Raw genomic sequence first — 14,536 nt, forward strand, 5'->3', positions numbered from 1 at the left:
GTCTTTCTTCTCCCGGAATAAGACGGGGGCTCCGACCGGTGAGCATGCTGGCTCTATGAATCCCCTGTCTAGGTAAGGGGACGTCAGGCAGTAGGTCGATCCGGCAATCCGTCTTGCGGTGGGGGGGTAGTTGGTCAGCTTCTGCCTCTCCGAAGACCTCGGAGAAGTCGGCGTATTGTTCTGGTAAGTCTGCTGTGGTAGCGGCGTTGTCTTGTGTGGTCGCCTCCGCTCGTCCTACCGTGGGGTTGGTTCTGCCCGCTGGAACTGGTGCTCGATACTCGCCGTCGCCGAATGTGAAGGTGCGGGTCTCCCAGTTGATCCGCGGGTTGTTTGTCGCGAGCCATGGCATCCCCAGGACTGCAATGGGCCGTCCGATGTGCGTGACGACGAACGATGTGCGCTCGGTGTGAGTGCCCATTTGCAGGGTGACCGGCTCGGTTTGTAGCGTGGCTGGTTTCCCTCCCGCTGTGGAGCCGTCCAGCTGGTGGAATGCCAGCGGCGTGGGGAGGGGGAAGCAGCGGAGGTCGAGTTTGGCGACTAGGTCAGGGTGGATGAGGTTTTTTGAGCACCCCGAGTCCACTAGTGCCGCGGCCGTGGTGGCTCCGTTGCCGGCAGAGAGTTTGATTGCTGCCATTATTACGGGGCTTTCGTCATTCCGTCGAGGTGGTCCGCGCTGCTGTCCCACCGCCTGCCTCGCCACGCGTTTCAGGGCAGGCGGAGAGCTTTTCCCGCCGGCTGGTCGGGGTCTGCGTTATCCTCTTCCCCCCAGTAAGCGTCCCAGCCTTCCTCTGGTGTCGCTGTGGCCACGGTCATTCGGCTTGGTTGGGTGGTTTGGGGCTAATTTTCGGGGTGGGTTTGGGCGCACTGGTCGGCGGTCGGTTGGCGAAGCAATCCACCGTCTTGTGCCCTAATTTGCTACACCTCCCGCAGGGCTCCCGGTTGAATTTCTTTTTTGGGTATATGGGGCCGGCCATCCCCACGTGTGGTGCGGGTACATTTTTCCGGCATAGTTTGTGTCTTCCGTGGTTGTCATGAGGAAGGTGCGGTGCGCGTGTTCGGCTTTCCCCGCGAGGTGGATCCACCCGTGTAGCGTTTCTGGGTCGTCGCGGTAGAGGGCCCATTGGAGAACGTCGCGGTTGAGCCCCCTTTTGAACATTTCCAGCAGGGTGGTCTCGGACCAGTCGCTGACCTTCCCCGCGAGGGCTTTGAACTCCAGGGCGTAGTCAGGGACCGTGCGTGTGCCCTGTTTAAGTCTTTGGAGTGCGCTTTTCGCCCTTACTTTGGCTAGGGGGTCTTCGAAGTAGTTTTTCATCTCATTGATGAAAGCAGGGAAGGTGGCGAGGGCGGGGGAGCTGGACTCGTACAGTTGGACGTACCAGTCCGCCGCCCTGTCTTGGAGTTTGATCGCCACGGCGGCGATCTTGTCGGCCTCGGAGTCGTAGGAGTGTCCGTGCCTCCCCATGAACTCCCTAGCGTTCGTGACGAAAAACGAGAGTTTCGTGGGGGTCCCATCGAAGAAGATGGGGAAGTCCTTTGGGGCCCGGGCGTTTTGCGCGGCCCCGCCTCTCGCTTCCCGGTGTGTGGTGTCGTCCGCCTGTGCCGTCTGCTGACCCTCCGCTGGCCCGTGGGGGTTCGGTGCTTTGCTCGGGGTGTGGGCCTGTGCGGGGACGTCGTTGGGTGGCGCGGGGGGCATAAGCGACTGGAGCATGGTCCGGAGTTCCGTCAGTTGAGCCCGCATGGCCGCGAGTTCAGCTCGTGCCTCCTCGTCCACAGCCCGCGCCGCCGCTGGGGCCGGTTCCGTTGGCGCGTCCTCGGGGGTGGGTTGCCGGCGGGGTTCATCGTCCCTCTGCCGCGGGTCCGCTTCCTCCGCCGTCTGCTGGGTGTCTCCGTCGTCCTCCTCCGTGTTGACCGCCGTTGGGCTGTCGCTCCACGCCCGTTGCTGGGGTGCGATGTGGGGCGCGGGGTCCTCCGCTGGTTTCGGAAGTCGTGCTGCTCCCTCCCGCGGTCGGGTTGCCTCCGTCGCCATCTCCCCTTGGGGTTGGAGCTGAGGCTCGGGTCGGGTGGGGTGGGCGTCCATGGCTCCGGGAGTCCGCGGTGCCTCTGGCCTTGGTCGGTCCTCCTCTGTCTCTTGCCGCGCGGCTCGCCCTCCTTGCCCGCGCCGCTCCGGCCTCATCTTGCTGGTCTTCTCGCCGTCTACTCCTCCCGCGGCTCGTTGTCGTCCGGTGGGGCTCGGCGAGGCTGAGTTTATGACTCTCAGCTTTATGTCATGCGCTGCCTGCCTCTGAATAATACTCAGACACTGGTTCGTGGATCAGGCTCTGATTTATTCACAGCGCAGTTACAGCGTTGGAAGAAAAAAAGCTGAGAGTGACAGGAGCGCGCCGGTGCGGGGTTTAAATACCCCGCGCCAGTCAGCGCCCCCTCACTCGCGGTCACATCACCCCCCTTTGTCCAATACGTTGCCCTGCCGGTGGGTGAGGGGTTCCGGGATCGCCCATCATCAGGTTTTCTATTCCTCTGCTGATTGCTGTCAGCTGGGCGATCTCCGTTGTATTGGCGCTGATGGCTTGGGTGTGCTCCGTGATCCGTTTAGTTATTGTTTGTTGGCCGTTAGTCGTTGTGGGTTGATGGCTACTTATCTTGCACCCCTTCACCTATTTCCTTGCTATTGTCATGTGTGCCATTGCGCTGATGACTTCAGCTCAACGGCACTCATGACAGTATGTATCTAATTTGGCCATAAAAAATACAGAACCCAAAACTAAAGATAGATTAATAATCTATATTGATGGGATTTATATGCACTAGAGAAAAAACTGTAAAAGTCCTTCCACTCTGTATAAAGGATAGTTGTGGCTCTGCACTTAAGTTACCCCCAAATTTATCTTTACCTTGCCACTACAAGCTTATACCATGTGCATCATCTCCTCCTTCCAGCCATCTTTGCTGAGTACATTTCCCTCCATTCCTTTCCCACATTTCAAACTCATTGCTTCACCAATCATTCAACATCTCTCCCCAGCACCTTTCTTTCTACTACTCTGCAGTTATTGAATATTATATCCACCATGGGAAGAATAAAAATCGATATTGCTTTGTTCTACTTTCTCAAATCCAGTTGATTGGTTTTGCATTGCTCAGAACTAAACCCCATTATGATTAGTAAGTCAGCATGCACCAAGCTTCAACCAAAGAAACATCAGGCAGGGTTTTAAAATAATCCACTGGCTCTACTGACACCAAAGCCAAGATTTGTATGATATAATGAAGCTAGATATGCAAATATGAATCTCTTCTTAACTTAAAAAGCTACTTAATCCCTCCCCACAAAATGCAATGTTTTATGGTTTGGTACTTTTCTATTTCAGGGAAGTTTTCAGAGCTTCTGGTGTCCAAGCAGAGTTGCTATGGAAACATCACTTAAGACTTGCATCACTAAATATTACATTATGGTCCAATAGCTGTATTTCCTTTATTCTACTGCATTTTATAAAACTGTTGGAAGTAAATGGTAATGAGATCCAAAGGTATTTACTATCATCCAAAAATATTTATTGTGGAAAAAAATGTGTGATAAAATATGAGTGAGTATATGTATTATAAAAACGAGTGTCATTATTGTTATTAATTTATGATTATTCCTGAAACGGAGCAGCTTACTGTACCATAATAACTGTTTATATAAGTTATAGAGCATGTATGAAGTTTTCAATAAAATCATGGTTTAAAAACAAACTGTAAAATTACACAGATGAACAGTTCACAATAAACAGGCAAATTTCTTTCATCAGTTTTGCAAGCAGTTATCTCTTTCTGTGAAACATCCACTCAAGCATTTATTGTGGAACAGATACAGTCATCTTTGGCTTTAACAACGTTTCTCCCATGGGATAATTTTTCATCACTTAAGATATCAGGATCTTCTGGAATTCATGAAGTGCCAGGAGTAACACTTAACAATGTAAACTAGGAAAGTTCCTGAGGAAGTAGACAGAGCCCTTCAGGAGATTCTGCCATTTGTACGCTTGATTCCTGTCCCACCTGGCTCATACATTCTGTCCAAAATAGGACTGTACTAGTCCAAGTAGAAGTCCTTGAAGACCACCCAGAAACTGCAACTAATGCAAACTGCAATGGCCTATGTATTAACCAGGTCAAGCTGGTATTGTCACACAGGTGGTCCTCAGTTAATGATTACTCATTCAGCAACTGTTCAAACTTACCATGGTGCTGAACAAGTGGTACTTATGACTGGTCCTCAAAATTCTGACCATTGCAGCATCCTGTGGTCACATGATCACAATCTGTGACCTTCCCTGCCAGCTACCCTCAAGCAAAATCAATGGGAAAGTCAGCAGGAAGTCAGAAGTTGCAGTCATGTGATGTCCTCGCTTAACAACCTGAAGTGATTTGCTTAACAACAGTAACCAGGGGTTGCCAGAAGTCCACACATCTTAAAGTTGCCAAGTTTGAAAAATACTGGTCTAGATTTTGGGAGCACAGAAATGGTAGCCTTAATCTGAGCATGTTTCTTTCCACAGGAAATATACTCTCTATTCCCACACTTCAAAATAAAGTAGTGGCATTCTTCACTACTCCTTTCTGTTTCTGAACATCTCTTTACAAGAGTTGAAACAGCAAGGGAAAGTGGTATGGGAGTATTAAAGGAAAATTGGTACCACCACCACCACCACCACCACATCACTTGCAGTAGCTTCTGAACGGAAGCTTTAGTCCTTTAGTTCTTCCCTGAATGAATGGATGTTGCTTTGTATCCAACCAACTATTAAGGACATTTTAAGTTTAATCAAATTGTAACTGAATCCTTGCCTAAGTGAAAGACTTAAGTGGCTATCATCAAAGCTATATTTCTCTGCATTGACAAACACCAGTCAGAAGCAAGTTGCACACTTTGCCATATTTTACGATGTTTGTGACAATTACCCAAAACATAGTTTGTATCTAAATTCCATGTTTGTTGCAGTGAAGTATTACTGAAAGCACTTAATCTAGAAAGCCGCTAAAATGCAAACATTAATTTTTAAGAAATGACATTGGCCACTCTAAGAGTTAAAGAAATAATTTCTTAATTGTTGAAGTTTTACTCAGAGTCTTTGCTTGGCAGTTGCTAAGAGGTTCATAAAGTATGGTAAGTTCAGCTTACAGAATCACCTAATCAGAAAATAATTTTGTAGGGTTGGGGCCAAAGGCCCATCTGGTTGGGCAGCGTATGTGATGGGGTCTTTCCCAACTTGCACCTAACCATGGCAAAAACATGGCCTTTTTTTTTCCATCTTCCAGCCTTCATCTCATCCCCAGTCATGAATGGAGATAGGCTTCAGTGGTCTTTAGCTGCATTGGTATTAAATCATTTATTATTCCAGCACTGTCCAAGGGCAGCCTCTAGGCATATAGAATGTATTGCACTGTATCATCCATTACTTTGGAGGGCAGTTCGATGGCTGCAGTGACTTGAAACAGAGGCAATAACCGAGCATAGGGGTCAGCCATGGGGACAACCAATTTCATGCCGGTATAGTTTTCTGCTGAGTTTAGGATGGATGGAGAGCACTTCAACTCAGCAATGGGGAAAGACCCATACGAAGGGCAACAAGATGCACACAGGAAGCTCCCAAGTGGAACATGAATGATGGCTTTGCTCCCCTGAAACAGCAAAATTTAAGATATGCGTGTGGCCATCATGGCTAGTAACAACTGATAGCTCTGTCATCATGAATTTGTCTAGTCTTCTTTTAAAACCATCTAAATTGGTGGTCACTGCCACATTCAGGGTCAGCAAATACAATGTGCTATGCAAAGAATTACTTGCTTTTATTGGTTGTAAATCTCATCATATGTTGTTTCAAGAGCTCTGCAGTCCAAATATAACAAGGAGTTTTGGTATGAAGCCAGAATCTTTGTATTAATCATTATACCACCTGAAGGAACAAGAGCTAAGCATTTAACCCAGGTGCTTGTCTATTGCTATCTGGACAATGTCACTTCTCCAATGCAGTTTCTAGAATTATGCCTATTTTCTACTTTATCACTTAAAATATTAGAGGGGGAGAAATGATGATAAAGTAATTTCTATGAGTCTCTTTTCAGCCAAACAAACATTTAGATGTGAAATAACAAAGCTTTAGGTTTCAAAGCAATAGTAACCAAGTAGCCCAGCAGCCCAGCCAATGTTATAAAACCTTCACAGCTGTGAAAACTACCATATCTAAGTATTGCATTGGTAAAGACATTTAGGCAATTATTTTGTGTTAAACTCAGAGTAAGCATACAGGATAGTGGTTATTTTGGTTGCATAACTAGAGGTAATCTTAAATTTTGAGCAGTAGAATTCTAAAAGGAACATTTTCTTAACTGAAGCAGATAAATCTTGCATTATGTTATTCAACTGAAGTACATGTGTTTTAGATATGTTAGCTAGTAAATAGTAGAAGCAATGGGGAGATCAATTTCAGTTTTTTCTAATAAATCTGCAATTTGAATAATCAAGTGTGATATTCCAGCTTCTCGTCACTACTGCCGTAATTGTCCTACGCATTTAAAAGGATCAATAGTGCATCGCTGTTTCAATCTGACAAACTTCCAAGTAAACAGACTGTAACCTGAGACAAGGAGATCTAAATTTTAAAAATCTATTTGAGAAGAAAAATGGACAAAAGATACTTTTTCTAAGCCCTAAACATAAGTGTTTACAACAGATTTACAAATGAACAAAATCAAGGCTGCATTTTTGAAAATACAAATTCAGCTGCTTTAATCCTACTTTTAAATCACCGTTTAAGATCCAATGATATTAGTATTCCCCAAACAATACTAAAAAGCAAATATAATACTAGAACAATTAAGCACTGTGCTATTAAGAGTATGTATAAAACTGTTTTAAACAAAACTTTAAAATTTGAGATTTCCTATTACTGTAACAGTGATATAAACAAGCCTATTCTGGCCTGATTCTGCACCGGTGAGTTCAATGGAAATTGCTTCCCTAAGTTAATGAATAAGTAAGTAGAAGCTTTGAAGTTCAACTAACTCAGCTGCCATAGCAGCCTCTAGTGGGAAATGCCTCCAAGTTAGTTCTTGAAAGAATTAAACAGTAATAGGTACTTTAAATTCATAAAAAAACCTGTTCCACAGAGATTGGAATATTAATATCTAACCACCTTGTTCCCCTGCTAAAAAAGTCTGCAGAGGACATCAGCATCTGATCAGCACCAGCGCTGATTTTTATGATGATGAGCAAGCATACACAAGCAAGGGGGCTTCAAAATTTGGTTCAAATACATATTAAGCAAAAACGATACTTAATCTAAAATATTAAGAAAGCGCAGTAGAAATCAAGCAGGGGGGCTGGTTTATATTGGGAGTATAAGTCAAGATGCAAGTACAATAAAGAAAGAAAACAGATCGTGTCCATGAAAGGTGGAAACAGTGGGATAGATAAATTCTCTAGTAGCTCATAGCAGCATACACAGTGCTTCTTCCTCCCACAGTGGTGCTCCTGTGGGGTAGGTTGGGCTGAGAGAGGGTGACTGGCCCAAATCGTCTAGTGAATTTCCATTGATAAGGGTGGATTGAGTGGAACCTTCTGATACTCGACAACTAAAGAAAGCTATCCAGGCTGCCTAGTTCAGAGGAGATCACTTTCTATATCCCAAACCAGACAATATTTTAAAAAAGTTATTAGGGGTGGGTGGGTGGGTGGATGGGTGGGTGAACAATGGAGCTGATGTAGAGCCAACAGCAGACATAAATCCTTCTGGTTTTGTTTCCATGCATTTGTTTTGCTCAAATAAACGCATGGTGGCCTAATCCAGACAAACACTTATATACAGGGCAGGAAAAAAAAAAATCACTCAGGAATATATATGCATTTCTTTCTTTTTAAATGCATGCATGCAAATGGATTAAAAAAAACGGCTGCACATGTGATTGGTGTGAATTTTCCTAAAAGCCATGTAACATGGCCAGTGCAATATATTTTCTTTCTTGGACCTTTTGCCAATGTCCACACACTTGATATTGGAATCTTCGAATGTCTCTCCTTCAGAGGTTGATATTTTCATACATAGAGCAGGAGGCACCACATCACCAGTTTCATCCTTACTGGGAATCTTCAGATGTTATTTGATGGGGTTCAAACTCTCTACCAGGGGTTGAACTCATGGATCGTTGTACTTTAGATAACCATACTATATACAGTACATTAGCTTTAGCAGCTATCCAGGAGTTCCAGAGCTCAGCATCCAGGAAGGGATATCTTAGAAGCACCATCAGAATGGTATATACAGTCCACCTTCCTTTAAGCTGTCAGAGCAGAGAGATGCAAATGTTATGTCATACCCTCATGTATGGGGTTTGGTATGACTTCCACCCCTCCACTTCTTGGAGGGGGAGAATTTTTCTATTTCTTTACAATGTATATTCCATGTAGTGTTTTCAGTTTCAGTGACCACCAGGAGGCATGGTGTTGCTGGGATCTGAACTCATGGATCACTGCATTTTAGATAACTATTCAGTGCATTAGCTGTAGGAGCTGTCTAGGTCCTGGTGCTTGGCAGTTGCAGGAAGGCCCGCCCAAATCTTAAGATTTCCAATTAAGTTGCATCTTTCACACATCTTCTCATTATCTACATTTCTCACAAGCTGTCTTACAAGCAGTCAAGAAGAATGCTCCAGCTCTACAATTATTAATTAGCTCTATGAGTCTTTCTCCTGTGCTATTTGTTAAAATCAATTCAGTGTATTTCTGATTCCCTCCCATTGGTGTCATTGTAGTTTTCTGTGGATGCCACTGGCCAGAGTTTTATTCATCTTATTGGGCATCTCTCTCAGGAGGAGTGTATCTATTGTCAGCAAAGCAGCATGAATGGTGAACCACAAGAAAGAATAGCTTTCAGTAAAGCATCTGAAGCAATCAATGCTCATATTAGATATTTATAGTAAAACTTGAACATGATTCAGCCACAACCAAGATTCATGTTTAAATGGCACGAAGACTGGAGTCAGAATAAAAAACACATTTTCCAGTACCTATTAGATATGAGGATTGTCTTGTATTTAAGAAAAGACAAGACTGCAACTAGAGTAAGGTTACCATATGCCTGGGTTTTCTCAGATATATCTCACTTTTCAGGTGTTAAATCTCCATCCAGTGGGGAGTTTTTAAAAAAAATCTAAACATTTCAGAGACACCCTGGTAAAATCTTGAGTGTTGATGCCTCACTGGCTGCAGTAGTGATAGGACAATGGGAGAATGAGGGGACAGCCCTTTTATGAGTATATCAAACTGTTTTATGTTTTAAAACCATTCCTGCTTTCTTTTTCTGTGAAGCACTGCTGATTAAGTCAAGGATCCTCTGACACAGAAGAGAGTTTTTCCTCACAATATCTTACTCTTGCACTATCGCTAAACAGAAATCCCAGCAAAAACATGAAGTAACATTCAGTTCCTCATATCTGGCACAGAGCAGGGGTTTGTAAAGCTTTCCTGAAAAAGACGAAAAATGGCTTTTGTGAAATATGTGCCTCTGTTTCTCATAACCCCATGGTGGGATTCATTATGTAAAAAGTGACACAGACACCACCAAGCATAGGAAAATAGGTTTCTTTCTTTTCATTTTTACTGCAGCTTCATTTGTAGTATGTAGTTATTGTATATTTGTATTGTGTAGTAAACTGGTAGTCATTAGCTGGCATTATGCAGAAGTATATTTTGGTTTAGGAACAGGAGCCCAGTGGCAAAAGTGCTTTAGCTGAGTTATTAATATCTTGTTTTATTGGGTCTGTCCCTTTAGGACTGGACAGACATAACGCATGCTGTGGGAAGGGTGGGGGAAGAGCAAGACGAACCACACTGGGGGGGGGAACCCTCTTCAGAGATCAAGATGATAACTCTAACTAGACAGCGTAAATTGTATCAGGCAACAGAATAAACAGATGTCACATCTGCAAATTAAGCTCCTGTCTCATTCTGTTAAGCAGAAAACCAGCAAGTAAAGAATTCACATTTATAAAAGCAAATCAAATTCACACAGGTTCTTCTAGAAAAAGTGACAATGCAGAGGTAAGAAATAATTTCGCATCCTCAAAAACACTTGTAGAAAAAGGTTGATTTCTTCAGCTTTTCTGTATGTTCACATGCAAGGCTATACTTATACCAGATCACAAATACTCTTTGTAACTATGTAAGAGAGAAAACCGAGAGGATATATTTCTTGTGCAAATACATATTCTACCAAATATACGCTTTATATTAATATTAAAAGTAATTTTACTGCTGTTCTAGGGATCCTAATTTTGGGGAAACCCATACAAATAGAAGGAGGCATCCTTCTGCAGATGTCTGCAGTGGTGCTGGTGGAGAGAAGTTGGCACTTCCCATTGGACCTCTTCTGCTTCTGCCCAGTGGATTAAGTGGTGAACTTATGGTGCTCCAGGAATTGTAGAATTACAGTTCCCAGCACTCCTCTCCAGTGGCCATGACCATGCCGGCTGGAATTATACTTCACTGATATCTGGAGGCCACAGACTTCCCCTTTCTAACTTAGTGAAACTGTTATAAAATTCCAGAACACGCTGAAAGAGAAATATATTATGAGGCTTATGCTGTAAATATCTTCTACAGTGATTAGCAGAAATACACACACACAGCGAGTCTCACACAGAGTCTCTCTCACACACATATATACACACACATATACTGTACATACAGTACATACACACTTAGTGCCCTTCAGCTGTATTCCAAATGTTCCATGTTAATACAGAAGAGGTTCTACTCTAAATAGCTGAAGTTTAAAACTCTTTAAAATATGAAATTCAGGTCTAATCTAAAGATTTTAATGGATTAGGGAAAAGTTCATGTGGCAGAAAACACATTAGTCTTGACTCCTGGTGACTGCCTGGACTAATCCCTTCAGTTTTCTTGGCAAGGTTTTTCAGAAGTGTTTTGCCCTTGCCTCCTTCCTAGGACTGAGAGTGAGTGATTGGTCCAAGGTCATCCAGCTGGCTTCATGCCTAAAGTGGGACTACAACTCACATTCTCCCAGTTTCTAGACTGGTGCCTTTACCACTACACCAAACTGGCGCGCGCTCTCTCTCTCCCTAAGATGAATATTAAGCAAGTAATTTGTGTTTTTTTTTCCCCTCATGAGATGAATCATTTGGTAGCAAGATCTTTAGGGAAAGAACTGCCTCTATATCCAGCAGTGTAAATTAACATCTGAAACTGAATTTGTTCTATAGATTTTGTGAAAATCCAGTATTGTTTTATATCAAAGATCAGAACATTATATCTGCTATCAAGATTACAAACTTCAGGAAAACATGTGTGCATGATCAAAAGTTCATAAACCGAAGTCTTTTGCTAGTATTAATCTTACGTTATAAATCACTTCCATAACTTTATGGCTTTTCTACTTATGCATTAATAGTGTTTTTATAGTTCGAAGACTAATATAATTCTATTAAACTCCTTTACCATGTGTATTTCAAAAGCAATTGAAAAAGCATTTGTCAGAAGCGTTGACTCATACACTCAAAATAGCTCTGAGTAGGACGATTCAGCACCTACACCACTTTAGCATACTTTGATCCATTACTACTTGTTCTTTGAAACCATCAGCATAATGGAGGAATAATCTTCCATATGCAAAGACTCAAGTATTTTTTGTTTCATTCTAATTCACAGCATCTTAAAAGGCTATGGATTTGAATATATAGTATGATGTATTCTTGAACTTCAGTGAAAGAATGTTTCAGTTATCCCTGCTTGGTTTTTCTTGACAGGAGTGCTTACACAAACTGAAGTTTTTTCCATGATTTACCATGATGTTCAAACTGAGACGTCAGTTCTTCCAACAAACCAGAAATGTTAACAGAAAAACAAAGCATAACTTCTAGCTGTGTTCTTAAGAGTAGAACAAGCTGGAATTGCCATGGTTTGAGTGTTCCTGCTGGCAGGTGACATCAAAGAGGAAATCATGTGATGTACACCAGCTTGCTGCTTATTAATAATAAATCAGAATTCTGAAAATGCTTTTGTTTTAATTGTGTGTGTGCTTTGCCATATTTATTATATATACTACTGTAATATTGGAATATATTTGCATGAAATATTTTATAGAAATAACAGAAATGAAGTAAAGTCAACTGCAATAATCCTCCAGTCGACACTTATCCACACTAAATTCTCAATTACGTGAGGAAGATTATTGAAGAAAATTCAGGATCATCCAACACTTAACTTGGAAGGAAGGAAGGAAGGAAAACAAACTATGATGAACTCAGTTTTCTATTGTCAGATGCTATTGTTCCCATTCTGAAAGAGAGGCTTATCGAAGCTAAAATTTTCTTCTCAAAGCATCTGCCCCCACAAGTTCTTAACGAGCACATTAAGTCTGCCTGGTTAAAAAAAGTTATTGGCACTCCAAAGGATTCTTGTCATAGAGTCTTTGCCCAATAGGCTTTGAGAACACCACTTAAACGGCATAAGTACCTGCTAGCCTCATAACTTATACCTCACAGTTCTGAAATTCTACCAGGCTTTCACTTTGCCCAGGCAGGATTGCCTTCCACTCTCTTGTTGGGGTGCTCCAATAATATTTCCCTGTATCAGTGTATATGTCCTTGTGGAGACCACTCAGTAGAAACCTGGGGCAACATGCTCTTTCACTGCTCTCTCTACAGGTAATTTCAGATGACTTTTATTTATCCTATCCTGAAGAAATTCCCTGGCAGAGAGTGTGACTTCTCCTGATTAACTATTGTTCTGAGAGATCTTTCTGGCTTGCCCAGTTCTGCATCACTATATGGACTATCTACTTCTCTTCGATCTGAAAATGTGTATTATTTTTTTGTCTTTTTAGCCTTCTATTATTTTTATTTTAATCTGTTTTACTTTGGTGGCCTGATGGTCATAATAAAGGCTTGTTGACTGATGGACTGATTGCAATGTCCATTGAGGAGGCAGGTATTAGAAAATCTTAATGACACAAAAGATGGCAAAGATTAAAATGGAATGTTACATAAATGAACAAATCCTTTTTATTTGGAATTCTACCATCTCCTGATTTTGATCCATTACTAGCTCTCGGCATGGTCTTTTAAAAATAGGACTACCGTTGTGAGGATAAACAAGACCATGAAGGGCGTTAACACATATGAATTGCTTTATATATGCAATTTAACAGCAGCAATGCAGTCACCACCAAACTTATATAGTGGTTAATTAAAACCTTCAGAGATCATTGTAGTTTAAAGAAAAAAGTAAGACTAAAAAACTACCCCTGTAAAGAAGTGAATTTATATTGAACACGTTTTTGTTGGTGTACAGGAGTCCTGGTGTTGCGTAGGAGTTTCTACTTGTTATTGCTGAGCCAATTATTAAAAAGAAAAGAAAGAAGCATTCTTGAGAGAGAAAGTTTTGAATATTTTCTGTGCATTAAGTCACTCTACTCTCTAGCTGTTACTGGCTCTGAACAGAACTGCAGACACTGCCTTAGATTCCCACTGGGCTTAAGGACATGGTTTGATGCTCAAATATGGCTAGAAGATGTTGGGACTGAGTTAATTTCTTGAGACTTCAAGTGTTAGGCCAGAAGTTGAGATATATCCCTCTGTACTGATCCCAGGTTTATTTAGCATATCTCAACATGGACAAGAGAGAAAGCATTTTCTTAACATACTATATAATAACCATTGCTTGCTTTGTTTTGAAAGATACACCTGCTCAGTTACTTTCTGAGCAACTGTTATAACTGAATCCTCATTTAAAATGAAGCAAAGGTATGATGTTAGCAGGGGTTGCCAAAATAGAAAGAGTAAATGTTTACTATCTAACCCCTATAGCAGCCTTCCCCAACATGGAATGGAAAAAGCAATCTCCATTATTAGAGAGTATTTTAATGCAACATTTTGTTTCTAAAAACAGCTAACACTGTACTGACAAAGGATAGAAGTGATATTTTACTCAAGATGGAAACAAGCTTCACTTTCTGGGCTTTGTGTCCCAGCAGGGTTACATAAACATCTGAGAGCAGCAGATGATGGGGTAGCGTTAAATAAGGGTGGCTTCAACACTTTGGGCTGGTGCAGGCATGCCAGATCAGGAAGAGTTCTGTTTGCCCAGAACACCTTCACACACACACACAGACACACACGTGCGCTTGGACATCCAGCGAAGAATACAAATGGTCATCAATATTGTTATTTTAAAAACATATTCTCCTGTACTGCTAAATGATCCTTATTCCCAGTTAAATATTCTGTGTTCCCAGGACAGCAGAAGCAAATTCTGTTTTATTCTGTAGTCATAAGGGAGTTATGATTTGAGTTTAAAATAAGAAACTGTGCTTTAGTCAGCTATCTTTTTTTTTTTAAATCAGGATTGGCAAATTAGCTTTTTTCTGTGTATTTGGTCTAATACATCATTGTAGAAACAGTTTAAAACAAGCAATGGCAGGGTAGGGAAAACAGGACTGACGAACAGAACTGAATAACAGCATCAATACTGTAAGGG

Source organism: Candoia aspera, chromosome 7 (assembly GCF_035149785.1).
Source record: "Candoia aspera isolate rCanAsp1 chromosome 7, rCanAsp1.hap2, whole genome shotgun sequence".
Classification (NCBI taxonomy): Eukaryota; Metazoa; Chordata; class Lepidosauria; order Squamata; family Boidae; genus Candoia; species Candoia aspera.